Source organism: Chrysemys picta, chromosome 13 (genome assembly GCF_011386835.1).
Source record: "Chrysemys picta bellii isolate R12L10 chromosome 13, ASM1138683v2, whole genome shotgun sequence".
NCBI classification, from domain to species: Eukaryota; Metazoa; Chordata; order Testudines; family Emydidae; genus Chrysemys; species Chrysemys picta.
This window is the reverse complement of record NC_088803.1, coordinates 21,711,553-21,727,507: the sequence shown is the minus strand read 5'-3', so window position 1 is coordinate 21,727,507 and position 15,955 is coordinate 21,711,553. Positions and strand designations below refer to the sequence as shown.

Sequence of the window (15,955 nt, the reverse complement as noted above, 5' to 3'; positions counted from 1 at the left end):
GCGCCCCCTTCACCTATTTTAGTTGTCTCAAGGTACATCTATCCTGCACACCACTAGCGGAGGCATGTGGGGACTTTGTAGCTACACACCACAGTGAAGAGCACTAATGAGACCTGCGTGTTTCTGGTCCATTCCCTAGTGACACGCAGGGAATGGACCAGAGAAGGAAAAGTTTCAGAACTAGAAGTCTTTATTATTTGAAGCCCAAGACATGGAGCAGGCCCCACTGTGCTCGGTGCTGTACAAACACAGAAGAAAGAGATGGTCCCTGCCCCAGGCCTCTCTCACCCTGTCCTATTGAAGGTGTGTGTGAAATACTTAAATATTCATTGGGCCAAAGAGACAGACTGAGAATTACGCTCCAGCTACTGGTTGGGGCACTAGTGTAGGAGCTGGGAGACCCAAGCTCCAGTCCCCTTGCTGCAATGAATTGTTAGATATTTCATTCGCCTCCTCCACATCCTGTCTGTGCCCTAGAGCTGTTCTGTGCCTTGGCATCTGAGTGCGCTGCAAAGGCAGAGTGAGCGTGTGTGGGTTATGGTGGGTTGGGTCAGTGCTCAAGGAGCGCAGACTTATGATAGTGTGACGCATGGCTAGAAAGGGTTAAACATCCTGCAAAATAAACAACTCTCAAAAGACATGTGGAGGGATAATGTTTGTGTTTTTGTGTATTTATATATGTTTGAGTAGGGTCGACAATGTAATCAACAGACCCTGTCCCATGCTGTATTCTGATTAGTTCAGAGACCTCCTTCAAAGCCATCCTAAATTTCCTTTTGTTCCTAGAGGAACTCCCACCTTGTCAAAGAGAACATGAAATTGTATAAAAGATCCTTGGGTCCTGATTCTGTCATCTCAGATCTGCTGAGGCTTCATGCAGGGGAAGCCTAGAGATCCTAGTCCTTGCCTGGAACACCCTGCAATGACTTTGAACTATAACCTATGAACTATTTCTGAAAGAACTCTTTGCAACTACAAAGCTCATCATCTCTGGTATGAATCTGAACCTCAATGAATTGAACACATGTCTGTATGTATATTGATCTTTTAATCATCCTCTCTCTTTTGTTTTTTAATAAATTTTAGCTTAGTTAATAAGAAATGGCTATAGTGTGTATTTGGGTAAGATATGAAACATTCGTTAACCTGGGATGTGTCCGATCCTTTGGGATTGGTAGAACCTATTCTTTTATATGATGAAATAAGATTTTCAGAAATCATCATATTTGAGTTACGTACCTGGATGGAGGCCTGAGGCTGGATCAGTTTAAGGGAACTGTGTTGTTTAGACTTCTGAGTAACCAGTAAGTTAATAAAGAAGCTGTTTTATGCTGGCTTGGTAAATCTAAGTATGAGAAAATGCCACCAGCTTTATGGAGACTGTCTGCCCCATTCTTTGCAGTTCATCTTTGCAGACCCCCACTGGCACCCCGGTCAGAGTAGCATTGGCATGTAGCTTTACTCAGCATCTCCTCATTAAGAAGAAAGTCCAGGGTGCCAGGAGATGGTGGGGGTGGGAGCCCATGCTGGTGAAGTTCGCACCTTCCCCTTCTCTTGTCTTTTGGTCAGCCAGCGTGGCGATGGCCAACTTTCCTCCCTAAGTCTCTTTCTCCGAGAACCCCAAAGGGAGTGATGGGGCAATAGCCCATCTCCTCACTATCTTCTCCGTCAATTAGCTCGAATTTCCCACACACCAGTTTTGGTTCATTGACTTCTGCTGTTGCGCAGTTCTCATTTACCAGGCACGACTATAACACTGTCCTGGAGTTTTAGTGAAAAGGCTTTTTGTTTAGACTTATTCACTATTCTGTCTCTTCTTTGCATATTTTTTCCATCCCCATTTGTTTTTCTTGGTCACCGTGATGCTCTATGAACTTTCACTCACTTCTCCCAGTTGAGCTCACACTGAGAGTAAGTTTGTAGGCTAAATATCACAGACCCTTTGTGAATCCAGCCCTGGGTGGGACTTTCAAAAGCATCGAAGTTGCAAACACCCTTTGAAATCAGTGAGTTTGAGGAGCCTGGGTGCTTTGGAAAAACCCATTAGGCACCTAAATACCTTTAAAAATCTGTCTGTAAGTGCCCTTGAGATAACTTAAAAACCCACCACAAGTACCCGGCATAACTCAGCGACCCTGAAAGCACCAATCTCTCCCCTTTTCCATTAGCGTTTGAAACACGAATCCCTTGGTTAGTCCATTGGATTCAATATCCTGGCAGTAATGGGCATAATGAACAGAACTCCCCAGATGCCAGTCCAGCAAACCACTCACACACTTTGAACTGTAGTGACTCAGTGGGAATACCCTGACGTTTACAATTAAGCATGTGCTTAAATGCTTTGCTGCCTGGGAGCTGGAGCACTCAGTGTTATGTAGGACCCAGTCTGCTCACATTGATCAAGTGCAGGATACCCCATCAGGTCCAGGTCCCTGGCACCAACACTGTGGACCAATTTCTCCCAGAACTGAGCTCGATGGTCAGGTGATCTTCAGTACAGCAGAACTGATACCTAAAATCATTGTTGTAAAGTTTCCTCCAGATGCTCATGGCATATCCACAGGGAAGTGGGTACGTCACTACATACTACATACATACCCAGAGCAGTGGGATACAGAAGTCTGTTAGAGGGCAAATATACTGGTCACTGGATGAGTAGTTTTCTGTTCCCTGAGTGACCAGAGCAGGGGCTGCACTAGAGTAATCAGGAACCTGCTAGAACCAGTTAAGGCAGGCAGGCTAATTAGGACACTTGGAGCCAATTAAGAAGAAGCTTCTAGAATCAATTAAGGCAGGCTAATCAGGGCACCTGGGTTTTAAAAAGGAGCTCACTTCAGTTTGTGGGGTGAGTGTGAGGAGCTGGGAGCAAGAGGCACAAGGAGCTGAGAGTGAGAGGGTGTGCTGCTGGAGGACTGAGGAGCACAAGCATTATCAGACACCAGGAGGAAGGTCCTGTTGTGAGAATAAGGAAGGTGTTTGGAGGAGGCCATGGGGAAGTAGCCCAGGGAGTTGTAGCTGTCATGCAGCTGTTACAGGAGGCACTATAGACAGCTGCAGTCCACAGGGCCCTGGGCTGGAACTCGGAGTAGAGGGCGGGCCCGGGTTCCCCCCAAACCTCCCAATTGACCTGGACTGTGGGTTCTCCCAGAGGGGAAGGTCTGTGGGCTGTTCCCCAACCCACATGGTGAATCTCTGAGGCAAGAAAATCCGCCAATAAGTGCAGGACCCACCAAGATAGAGGAGGAACTTTGCCACACTGGTGTCAGGAGTGGGATCTTGGGGTGCACAGCGTGGCGGAAGAAGGAGGGTGATTTAAACAAAAAACAAAAAAAAGGAGAGGGTTTATTTTTTTCCACCACAATGGATGATGTAGTGCGGGCACTGATACAAGCTACGGCGGCCCAGCAGGAGGCTACCCGTGTCCAGGCAGTTGCCCAGCAGGAGGCAGTGTGGCTGCAGCAAGAGACTAATCGCCTGCTGATGGACCAGGCTGCTCAAGACCAAGCTATGTTGCAGGAACTGGTAAACCAGGTAAAGTCTCTTACAGAGCTGAATCGCGACCATGATGGGACGCGGCTCATACGGGCCAGCCATTAGCTGCAGAAAATGACATGGGAGGATGATGTAGAGGCATATCTTCTGGCCTTTGAGAGGACAGCCCTACGGGAGGCCTGGCCTCGAGATCAGTGGTCTGGCATCCTTGCCCCATTCCTGTGTGAGGAGGCCCAGAAGGCCTACCATGATCTGCCTGAAGAGGCTGCGGCAGACTACCCCCAGCTGAAAGCAGAGATCCTGGCCAGATCTGGGCTAACGACAGCAGCGCGGGCCCAGCAGTATCACGGTTGGAGGTACCAGGAAGACAAAACCCCACGGTCCCAATTGTATGACCTCATCCATCTCGCATGAAAGTGGTTACAAACAGAGTCCCGGAGTCCGGAAGAGATACTAGCGGTTCTGGTCATCGACCAATACATGAGGGGACTACCACCAGACCTTTGTGCTTGGGTAAGCCAGAACGAACCCTCCACCTATGATGAGGTTGTCGCCCTGGTAGAGAGGCGAAGGACAGCGAGGGAGCTGACCTGACCAGTTAAGGAAGAGGCACCCCGGGTTAAACTAGCAACACCAAGCCCTAAAGTTCAGGTGACTGGGCCACCAGGAGGGCCCAGGTGGAAAAAGAGAGAGGCTGAAGGCCCATTAGAGACCACAAAGAGTCGGAGCACTGAAGGAGAAGAGGATCGTGATGTTAGACTGCCCAAACCAAGAGACCGGGGAACGCTTAGGGCTCCATACAGATGTTATGCCTGCGGGGAGTGGGGACAGATAGCTGCACAGTGTCCCAATGCTGAGGAGCCTATGCAGTTTAACCTGGGGAACTGGGCAGATCCATGCTCCCTAATCCACCTTGTGGGGGTCTCACTAACCCCACATATGTATACCAGACCAGTGAAACTAAATGGGGAAGGGACCACGGCACTGGTTGATTCGGGGAGTGCTATCACGCTTATCTCAGGGAATCTCGTGAAGCATAGTCAGTTGCTGCAGGCTAAACGTACGGGGACAACATGCGTCCATGGGACAGTTAGTTACTACCCCACCATCCCAGTAAAAATCGAGATCCAAGGGAACACTACTGAGGTAGCAGCAGGGGTAGTCCCTAAACTCCCATACCCGGTGCTCATAGGGAGGGACTTCCCAGGGTCTGGAAACTTACTCCCAGTAGGGGGATTGGAGAAAAATGAGGACCCTAAAATTGATGAGGCATCCACAGCAGACTGTCAACCCCCAATCTTCTCTGAAATATCCCCAGATTTGTTATCCACTCCCAGACAGGGTAGAAAGACAAAAAGGGAAAGAAAGGCAGCTAAGGCCTTGGGAACCCGAATACTGACCCAAAGCCAGAGGGTCTCTCTTGTAGGTAGGCGGACCCGCACAGCTGAAAAGGAAGCCATGCAGGAGGGAGAAGCACCTGAGTCTGACCCCCACCCTAATGCTTCTGAACCAGTAGAGGCAACAGAGACTGGGCCCCTAGATCTTGGGCAGATTAGCCCCGGGAGAGGAAATTTTGGATGGGACCAGGCAGAAGACCCAAGGAATGACAACATTAGGAAGGAGGTGACTGAAATAGATGGGGTCCCCGTGGAAGAAAAACCCCAGGGACCAGGACCCTACTTCATAATGAAGAAGGATCTCTTATACCGGGTTGCGCCAGTACAGTGGCAGAAGGTACAGCAGATCCTAGTACCTCAAAAACACCAGAACGCTGTATTAAGTCTTGCTCATAGTCATCTTTTTGGGGGGCATTTGGGGGTAGAGAAGACCCTGGCACAAGTCCTACAACGGTTCTTCTGGCCCGAAGTACATGAAGAAGTGTGGAGGTACTGTGCCTCCTGCCCGGAGTGTCAGCTGCACAGTCCCCGTCCCCACTTGAGGGCACCTTTACAGTCCCCTTCGAGCGAATAGCCATGGACCTAGTGGGACCCCTGGAGAAGACGTCTCGGGGCCACCAATATATACTTGTTGTTTTGGACTATGCTACTCGCTACCCAGAAGCCGCCCCCCTGCGGAACACGGCCTCTAAAACTATAGCCAAAGAGCTGGTGGGGATCTTTGCCCGAATGGGGCTACCGAAGGAGATATTAACCGACCAAGGAACCCCATTTATGTCGGAGCTAATGAAGGACTTCTGTACGTTGCTCCATATACATACCCTGAGAACTTCGGTCTACCATCCGCAGACTGATGGGTTGGTAGAAAGGTTTAACCGAACCCTCAAGGCTATGATAAGGAAGGTGGTAAGTCGGGATGGGAAGGATTGGGACACCCTACTACCCTACCTTATGTTCGCTATCCGGGAGGTACCACAGGCCTCAACTGGGTTTTCCCCCTTCGAGTTATTATACGGGTGTCACCCCCGTGGCATACTAGATATCGCCAAAGAGATCTGGAAAGAGGAACCCAATGAGGGGAGAAATATAATAGAGCATGTAATGCAGATGCGAGACTGGATAACCTGGGTTACCCCTATTGTATGGGAACATTTGGAGAAGGCACTGGAGGCCCAGCGAACCCATTACAATAGCCAGGCAAATGTGCGACAGTTCCAACCAGGGGATCGGGTTATGGTGTTGGTACCCACAGCAGAAAGCAAGCTTCTGGCCCAATGGCAGGGGCCCTATGAGGTGGTTGAACCCATGGGGGAAGTAACCTACAAGGTGCGGCAGCCAGGACGCAGAAAACAAGAACAGATTTATCACGTTAACCTTCTGAAACCCTGGCATGCACAAGAGGCATGCACAACGGTCCAAAAAGATCTAACCCAGGAAAACAAGCCTTCCAAACAGGTGAGAGTGACTCCCGATTTAATACCAGACCAGAAGAATGAGGTGTCTGAGATGATCTTCCGGAACCAAGATGTGTTCTTGACAAAACCGGGTCGAACAACCAAGACATATCACCACATCGTCACGAACCCTGGGGCCAGAGTAACAATGAGGCCCTATCGGGTGCCAGCAGCAAAAAGGGAGGAAATAAAAGCAGAAGTAAAAAAAATGCTGGAGTTGGGGATCATCGAAGAATCCCACAGTCAGTGGTCCAGCCCAATCGTGCTGGTGCCCAAACCTGATGGCACCACAAGATTTTGCAACGACTTCCGGCGACTAAACGAAGTATCCCAGTTTGACGAGTACCCCATACCTCGCATAGATGAGCTAGTGGACTGTCTGGGTAATGCCCGGTACTTGACTACCCTAGACTTGACAAAGGGGTACTGGCAGATTCCCCTTGCAGAAGACGCAAAGGAAAAGACTGCGTTCTCAACACCAGAGGGTCTTTTTCAATATACTGTCCTCCCTTTTGGACTACATGGGGCCCCAGCTACCTTCCAGCACCTCATGGACAAGCTATTACGCCCGCATAACAGTTATGCTGCTGCCTACTTGGACGATGTGGTCATTCATACCCCAGACTGGGAAACCCACCTGGAGAAGGTGGAGGCAGTCCTCGATACCTTCAGGCGAGCTGGCCTTACAGCAAACCCTGCCAAGTGCACTGTAGGGTTTACAGAAGCCAAATATCTTGGCTACATTGTGGGAAAAGGTCTGGTAAAATGCCAAGTGAACAAGTTAGAGGCCATCCAAAATTGGCCCCGACCAAGTCGCAAGAAACAAGTCCGGGCGTTCCTAGGTGTGGTGGGGTATTACCGACGATTTATCCCCCACTTTGCCACAAGGGCAAGCCACCTGACAGACCTAGTGAAAGCCCGTGGACCTGATCTGTTGAGATGGTCTGATGCAGCAGAGGAAGCATTCACAGACCTACGGACTGCCCTCTGCAATAACCCCGTACTGATAGCCCCTGATTTCACCAAGGAGTTTATCCTGCAGACGGATGCATCGGAAGTAGGGTTGGGGGCCGTTCTATCACAGATGGTCAGGTAGGAGGAACACCCAATTCTATACCTCAGTCGGAAACTCCTTCCAAGGTAACAAAAATATGCAGTGGTGGAGAGAGAATGCCTCGCTGTAAAATGGGCCATGGAAACATTGCGCTACTACCTGCTTGGGCGCAGATTTGTCCTGGTGACCGACCATGCCCCTCTTCAATGGATGCAGCGTGTAGCGGGGTGGTTACCCCGCTCCTGCCTGAGGGGTTTAAAAGAGCCCTAGCAGAGGGCTGGGGCAAAGAGAAAAGCTACTGGGCTGATTGGGGAAGTAGCCACAGCTGGGCCACGCCCCAATCAGGCCCCAGCTGGCCTGTATAAGAAGGCTGGGAGCCAAGAGCTCAGCAGTCTCTCTCTGAGTGCAGAGAGAGAAGGGCCTCGCTGCAGGGAACTAGAGTACCTGGGTGGAGCAGGGCTGGGGAAAGGCTGAGGAGCTGGGGAGCTCCAGGCTGGATAGCCCCAGGCTGCGGCCTAGTATTAGGCCAAGGGGTACTAGGGGTTGCAGAGGGCAGCCCAGGGCTAGGCCAAGGCAGCAGGTACAAATCCTCCTTGCTAGTGATGAGTGGCCTAGACTGCAGTCTGCCCCAGGGAGCGGGGGCTAGTTGGTGACTGGCAGTGGCCTAGTACTGAGGCAAGGTGCAGATAGTGGGTGGGGTTCCCCTGGGAGGGGAGACCTAGCGTGTGTGGGTATTGCCAGGGGGCAGCACCCAGAGCAAGGGGCACCAGGGTCCTGGGAGGGACACGGGGGCCAGGGCAGAGGACAAGGCAGATCACTGGCCTGCAGAGGGCGCGCCAGAGGCTGGTGAGCTAATTCCCTGGACGACCAGCAGGAGGCGCCGCAAGGGTGAGTCCGGACCTCTACACAGCGGAACAAGGAGAAGAACACAAGGGTGACCAGATGGTTCTTATCCCTCCAACCTTTCCAATTCCGTGTGCAACACGGAGCAGGGAGCCATCATGGCAATGCCGATGGCTTGTCACATGTGCAGTGTCTGGCGTTCCAAGCTGCCCAACCCCTTGGCGTTGAGCAGGGGGGAGGGATATGTGACAGACCCAGACCAGTGGGGTACAGGAGTCTGTTAGAGGGCAAATATACTGGTCACTGGATGAGTAGTTTTCTGTTCCCTGAGTGACCAGAGCAGGGGCTGCACTAGAGTAATCCGGAACCTGCTAGAACCAGTTAAGGCAGGCAGGCTAATTAGGACACCTGGAGCCAATTAAGAAGAAGCTTCTAGAATCAATTATGGCAGGCTAATCAGGGCACCTGGGTTTTAAAAAGGAGCTCACTTCAGTTTGTGGGGCGAGTGTGAGGAGCTGGGAGCAAGAGGCTCAAGGAGCTGAGAGTGAGATGGTATGCTGCTGGAGGACTGAGGAGCACAAGCATTATCAGACACCAGGAGGAAGGTCCTATGGTGAGAATAAGGAAGGTGTTTGGAGGAGGCCATGGGGAAGTAGCCCAGGGAGTTGTAGCTGTCATGCAGCTGTAACAGGAGGCACTATAGACAGCTGCAGTCCACAGGGCCCTGGGCTGGAACCCGGAGTAGAGGGCAGGCCCAGGTTCCCCCCAAACCTCCCAATTGACCTGGACTGTGAGTTCTCCCAGAGGGGAAGGTTTCTGGGCTGTTCCCCAACCCACATGGTGAATCTCTGAGGCAAGAAATTCCACCAATAAGCGCAGGACCCACCAAGATAGAGGAGGAACTTACACACACAATACACACTTCTGTCCTTCCCTTTAACCGTGTTGCCTTATTCCACAATAGGGCTCACTACATACAGAGACCCAGCCAGGGGAGAATCTTATGCCAAAAGTAAAAAAAGTTTGAAAATCCCTGTGTTTAGCTCCCAGGAGCAGAAAAAGCATTACCGGTCACACAACTATCCTGTCTTCATTCAAAACACAAACCGAAAATGCTGCAAATATTATTTTAGCTGGAAATTTACCCTTTTAGACATGAATAAATTCTGTATGAAATTTGTAAGAAATGTGGTGGTGATTTTCTCATTATTAGAGCTATTCAGGACCAGAATTTTCATTTCATGGGAAATTCCATGAGTTCAATTTTTGTTTTCATTCCAATTCTGACTTTTTATTTAGAATTTGATTTTGAGATTTTATTTACTTTATTACATTTTATGTCATTTATTTTATTTTTCTAGTCTATTCTACTGTTTCCTTTTTATATTATATTTCATTTTGTATTATTTTATAAACTTATTGTTTATTCCCCCTACTCAAACTTTTCTAGAAATTTCCCATGGAATATTTTGATCTTCAGAATTTGGCATTTTCTGATAGTAAAAACATTTCATCAGAAAATTATCAATCTTCATTAGCACATATCAGAGAATCTTGTACCAGAACTATAGGCCCCTTGTTGGTCTATTGGAGTGAATGATAACCACCAGAACGCGTGTTCCAGCAGTTACAGAAGAACACAAATATCCAATTATTTCTGAATGCAAAACAAACTAGATGATTGTTATTCCCAGTCCTCTCCTAGCATAATTTGCTCCCTAATCATTCAGTAAAGTCTTATCCAATTTATCACCACTGTGAAAAAGTTGTGTCATGAAACCTTTGTGTCTCATAATGCCCAAATGTTGAATATTTGTGGCTCACACAACAGTATTTTGTAAAACAAGGTTTTTAAAAATGAATCTCTGGCAAAATATTGCAGACAGGGATGAAGTCCCATTGCTTAACTCTTCGAAGGATGCACGTCTAATCGGAAACTTGCTAGAATACAGAGACAGACGAGAATCTTCTTGGACCGTGGCTTAAATTTTAAATTCCAAGTTGTTTGACTGCATAACTTAAGGAATATTTTTAACTGAAATCAGTGGTTTAATCATTATTACTGGCTATTTACCATTCACTGTGATCAGCTGCCATGTAGCGATCCAAACGAAGCATACAGAAAACATTGTTGATATTACCCTTGGCTTCCTCCTAGTGCCCATTGTACACCATGGCCATGCCTTTACCAAACTTCACCCTCTACTCTCCCTAGTCTCCATGATACAGTACGACTGCCCCTTTCCCATCTCTGCAGCCCCCAATGCCCCTTGGCCCTGCATACATTCTTGCGTGTGCAGCTGGTGCTGAAGCTGGTACCGCGGTTTCTATTTTTAGTGAGCTAGCTAGAATACATCTAGAGCAGCTACAGGAGATGCCATTCACACCCCTAGCTGCAGTGTAGACCCACCCCACGTATGTAAACTGAATTATTCAGTCAGGCCTCTTTCTGTGGGTGCTATTGGGCTGGAGCACCCATGGGGAAAAATTGGTGGGTGCACCCACTGTCAGCCAAGTGCTCCCCACCCCTGCCCCACCTCACCTCCACCTCCTCCCCTTAGCCTGCCACGTCCCTGCTTCCCCGCTTCTCCGCTTGCCTCCCAGCACTTGCCGCCACAAAACAGCTGTTTTGCAGCATAACTAGCTCTGGGAGGGAGGGGCGAGGAACGGGAAGGTGGTGTGCTCAGGGGAGGAGGCAGGGAAGAGGCGGGGCTGGGGTGGGGATTTGGAAAAGGGGTTGGAATGGGGGTGGAGAAGGGGCAGCAGGGGGCAGGGTGGGGCAGGGAAAGGGGTGGGACCAGGGGCAGAGGGGGGTCGACCACCCACCAGCGGCAGCAGAAATGGGCGCCTATTTGAGTGGCCCTCTCACAGAGCCACCTGGAAGCCTCAGGGAAGCCCAAAATTCAGCCCCTCACCTCGGTTTACGTTCTTCGTTCCCCAAATAAACTCCACACAGGTTTTTCCAGTACAATAGCAACATCCCCCCTTTTAGGTTCCATTTATTAAGTTACCCTTCAAAACTAAAATGCAGATGAAACCTTCCTTCCAGTTGCCTACACCCCAAACTCCCCCCGTCCGGTCTGAGTCTTGCCCGCCTTAGCAGGCCACTCCCAGCTCTTCTGAGCTGGAGCAATTCCCCCAGTTGCAGGGTTTTCCCTCATTCACTCTCTGAACTTTCACTTCAGCCTCCTGAGTTTCCCTCCTCCCCCATCTGCCTTCTGCCCTTTATTGGATATTGCCTGAGTCCCTTCAGGTGGGAACCCTTCTCTAACAAGGTCTGGCCTGGCCCTGACTCTCCAGCTACCGGGTACCCAGCCCTGTCATAGGCAAGGATAGGCCAATGTAGTTTAAGTGGTGCAATTTCTATGTGTAGACAAGTCTTGACTCATTTATTCCTCACACTGGACATGAAAGGGAGAGATAAGTGGAGATCTCACAAGATTGACAACAGAAAGAGCAGACTCAGTTTTGGTCTTTTATTGCACGATACTTTTGGTCACTGAGAAAATGGAGAAACACGAGACGGAACTAGTGGAAAACATTCCCTGGGAAAGTTCTCAGGATACTGGTTTGGCTGTAAATGTACAGGCTGGGATTTCCCATAAAAGGCCGATGTTAGGCAACCAAATCCTATGGACAGTGAATGAGAGTTGGGCACCTCACACCCTTCAGTCCCATTGTCAAATGCAATTGGACGTGCTGGAGCAGACAGGGCACTGGACTGGGACTCTGGATATTTGGTTTCCTGCCAAGAATACACTGAGTGATTCCAACCCTCTCGGATTCACAAACGCAGCTTGGCTGCCGGAAAACCCTGCAGGCACCCAAGTGTTTCAAGTAAATGGGGAACAGGTGCCACTGGCCGTGCCCTGTGGAGCCCCACACCAGACATCCGGACGCCGAGGCCGCATAGCAATGCACCAACCTGGGGAAGGTGGGCGTTTCCCTGCCTGATTCTCCTCCAGGGCCCCACCTGCTAGTCAGGTGCCCAGAGGCTTTGGAAAATCCCAATTGGGCCCTAAGTATCTGGAAACAACTGGCCCTGAATTATTGCTGAAAAATGGATAAATCCGAGTCCTGTCCTGGTGTCTTTTGTTCTGGGGCACAGATCAGAGGGTTTCCTTTGGCTTTTCTCTTCCTTTGAATGAAGCCTGGGGATGAAATACACTCTATGAAAAGAAAGTTAATTATTCAATTTTCTAACATTGGAGTTCTATGCTGACATTGCAACTCTGTATTTTTAGAATGCAGATGTCTGATTGTTCAGGGGTTTGTGTGTATATCTAGAAGTCTCTCACCCTACCCGGAATAGATGCCCAGTGTTCCAGCTGAGTCCACTTCCCTGAACCCTCTCACTGAGCACAATCTCCCCTCATTCTCTGAACTTTGAGCAGCCACAAATTCAAGTGTCCCACCAGCCCAGTAGTACCCACCTGCGGTATCTTATATAGGTTCTAAAAAGGCTGGAGTCACAGGATTTAAGAAAAAAGAAGAACAGGAGTACTTGTGGCACCTTAGGATTTAAGAAGTCTCTCCCTGTCCACTTTCTCCCAGAGCTGTGATCTTTAAGAGCATGACTTGAAGACCAATGAAGCTCAGAGAAATATGACTTGGGACTTCAGCAGTCTTTGGTTCAGGCCCTACCCCAGCCCATGTTATATCTATTTTAACCCAATGAAATTGACCGGTTCGCATAGTCCAAATATGAATTTCCTGCAAGCTTTCCTCAGGGCCTCCTGCACCTCTTTGTTTCTCAGGCTGTAGATGAGGGGATTGACCAGGGGAGTCAGGACTGTGTAGACAACAGACAGAACTTTCTTTTAGTCTTAAAGGTGCCACAGGACCCTCTGTTGCTTTTTACAGATTCAGACTAACACGACTACCCCTCTGATACTTAACTTTCTTTAAGTCGCTCAGGATGTTGGTGGTTGGTAACATATAGACAATCAGCAGAGTTCCATAATAAATGCTCACCACAATGAGGTGGGAGGAACAGGTGGAAAAGGCCTTTTGTCTTCTGGCGGTGGATGGGATTCTCAGGATGGTGGCGATGATGCAGATGTAGGACATCAAGGTAAGTAGGAATGGGATCAGTGAGGAAAGGAAAGTGAGTCTGAAAGCCAATGTTTCCATCAGGTGTGGATCATTGCAGGAGAGCTTTACAAGGGGGATAAAATCACAATAGAAATGATCAATAACGTTAGGGCCACAGAACATTAACTGACATATGGACAACGTTGTTATGCTACCACCAGGAATCCACCTATCCAAGAGCCACCTGCAAGCTGCAGGCAAGACTTGACACTCATACAGACTACATAGTGCATTGGATTGCATATCGCTAAATACCTATCGTAAGACATCACTGACAGGAGAAGGCATTCCGTAGCTACTAGAGAACCAAAGAAATAAAATTGTGTGAGACACCCATTGAATGAAATGGTTCTGTCCCCAGTCAGGAGACTGGCCAGCACCCTGGGCAGCATGGTAGAGGTGTAGCAGGTCTCCAAGCAGGACAAGTTCCCCAGGAAGAAGTACATGGGGGTGTGCAGGTGCTGATCAGGCACAACTAGCACAATGATGAGGATGTTCCCAGCCACGGTCGCAATGCAGATCATTAGAAACAGCAGGAAGAGAAGGGTCTGCAGTTCTGGGAGATCCCCAAATCCCAGGAGGATGAATTCCTTGAGAGACGTTCCATTTCCCTGTTCTGTGTTCACCATGGGGTGTGTCTATGGGAAAGAAATGAACTCTGCCACATAAACAAAGAACATTCACTCAAGAAAACTTCAGCACTGTTTTCATTTTCTCCCTCTGCTGGCTACCAGAATGAGTGAGTGTAGAATGGAGGCCAGGGGAGGGGAAATGCGATCTCTTGATCCGTGGGACTGATTCAATATCTGACCAGGCTTTAGGTTAAACAAAACATTAATCTCCCTGGAAACAGATGGCACCAAGCTTTCAAATATGCTGGGGATGGGGCTTATAGGTACAACTGTATAGAAATGTGTTGGTTCAAATAATCACATGTTTAACTACCTGGTTTATCAGAGCAGAACAATGGCCTTTATAGATTGGGTGAAATGGGCCAGGATTTGATATTTTAGAGGAACCCACAGCAGAGAAACAAAGCAACTAAGGCTCGGAATTGCAGTGGAAATGGGCCATTTGAAATAAGCCATTTGAAAGTTTTTATCACTAGACAAATATGTCTCCTTCTCTAGGACAATATTTCATTGTCCTGCAGTCTACGTATAGCGAAGTGATCTTAATTAAAAACAAAAGCCAAAAAAACTGCTGCTGGAAACCATCATGTTAGCTAGAAATCAATCTTTTCTTGTAAGAAAAAATTCTGTATAAAATTTGAAATTTGTAAGAAATGTGCAATCTTTATTACACATAATGTGAAATCTTTATTAACTGCTCAGTAAGGCTCTGATCCTGCACAGAGTTATGCACAAGGTTAATTTTACACCCTGGGAATAATTCTGTTCTGTCTGAAACTTCTCCGCTGACATCTAAGATAAAATTTCCACTGACTTCAAGGATAGGCCCTTTTGATTTCAATGGGATTTGGACAGCGAACACCTTGAGGTTTCTTTAAAAGTACCGCTTCGCTGGATTTGATTTCCATTGACAGACGTTGGTAAAGGTCGATATCAGCTGATACAACCAAACCAACAACAGAAACCATCAGGAAGAGTGGGCATTAGTGCAGCCTCTCCCTGTGCCTTGCACCTGCAGGGATGGTGTCACGGGCCCCGGGGCCTTTCACCCAACTTCACGGGAGTGAATGAGCAGGGCTGTAACAGCAGAGCTGCAGAGGGCTCCCTGCACGGCCGCATGACTGGCGACACACTTCTCTGCGGTCCTGGTTGGCCTGGGCTGTGAGGAGGAGGGTGAGTCCCTGGCTGTGGGGGAGGCCACCCCGCTGCCGAATGGTTTCTGCACAACGACTGACCAGTTCATAAGAACATACATAAGAACAGCCATACTGGGTGAGACAAAATGTACGGGGGAATGGCCCCGCCATTGTGGGGAACTTTCCTGGTTTATACACTACCCCGGTGAAATGGGCTAGCGAAAGGATCTGAGTCCTCTCTCCCACTTTTTCCAGGGACCGAGGTGAGGCTGACTGGCCTGTAGTTCCCCAGATCCTCCTTCTTCCCTTTTTAAAAGGAAGGGTCCCCCTCGCTCTCCCAAGCTGCTCACTGCACCCGGCTCTGGACTGCTCCAGCCCCAGTTCCAGCTCCACCACTCTGCCTCAACACTGCTGCTGCTGCTGCTCTGCCTCCAGCTCCCTGGGCTGCGTCTGTGGCTCTGGTTGCTGCAGCTCTCCTCCCAGCACAGGTCTGCTCCGTGGGCTGCTTCTGTAACTCTGCTCCCAGCTCAGCTTGGGCCCCTGCTTTCTCCTTAGCTTGGCCCCACTCTGTCTGACCCAGGCAATTCCAGCTCACATGAAGGATGGGACCCCCCAGCCTCCTGACTCGCTGATTAACCTGCCCCCCCTGTCAATCAGGCTGACCTGGAGCATTGGCTTCTCCCCATTGTTCCTGGGGACTGTCAGTTTCAGGGTCTGGTTTCCCATCGACCCTTCCCATTTCTTTTGGTACTGGGAGCTAGCCAGCCAAAACAACCCCACTGAGTTTTAGAAAGGGGACAACAGTCCCCTTACACAAAGGTCTATCTAGCCCAGTATCCTGTCTTCCAACAGT

At 49.2% G+C, this 15,955-nt stretch overlaps 1 pseudogene; it reads right to left on the bottom strand.

Moving 5' to 3' along the window:
• Window positions 1–12,901: 12,901 nt before the first annotated feature.
• On the bottom strand, window positions 12,902–13,963 carry LOC112060447 (olfactory receptor 11A1-like; annotated as a pseudogene).
• Window positions 13,964–15,955: the final 1,992 nt, after the last annotated feature.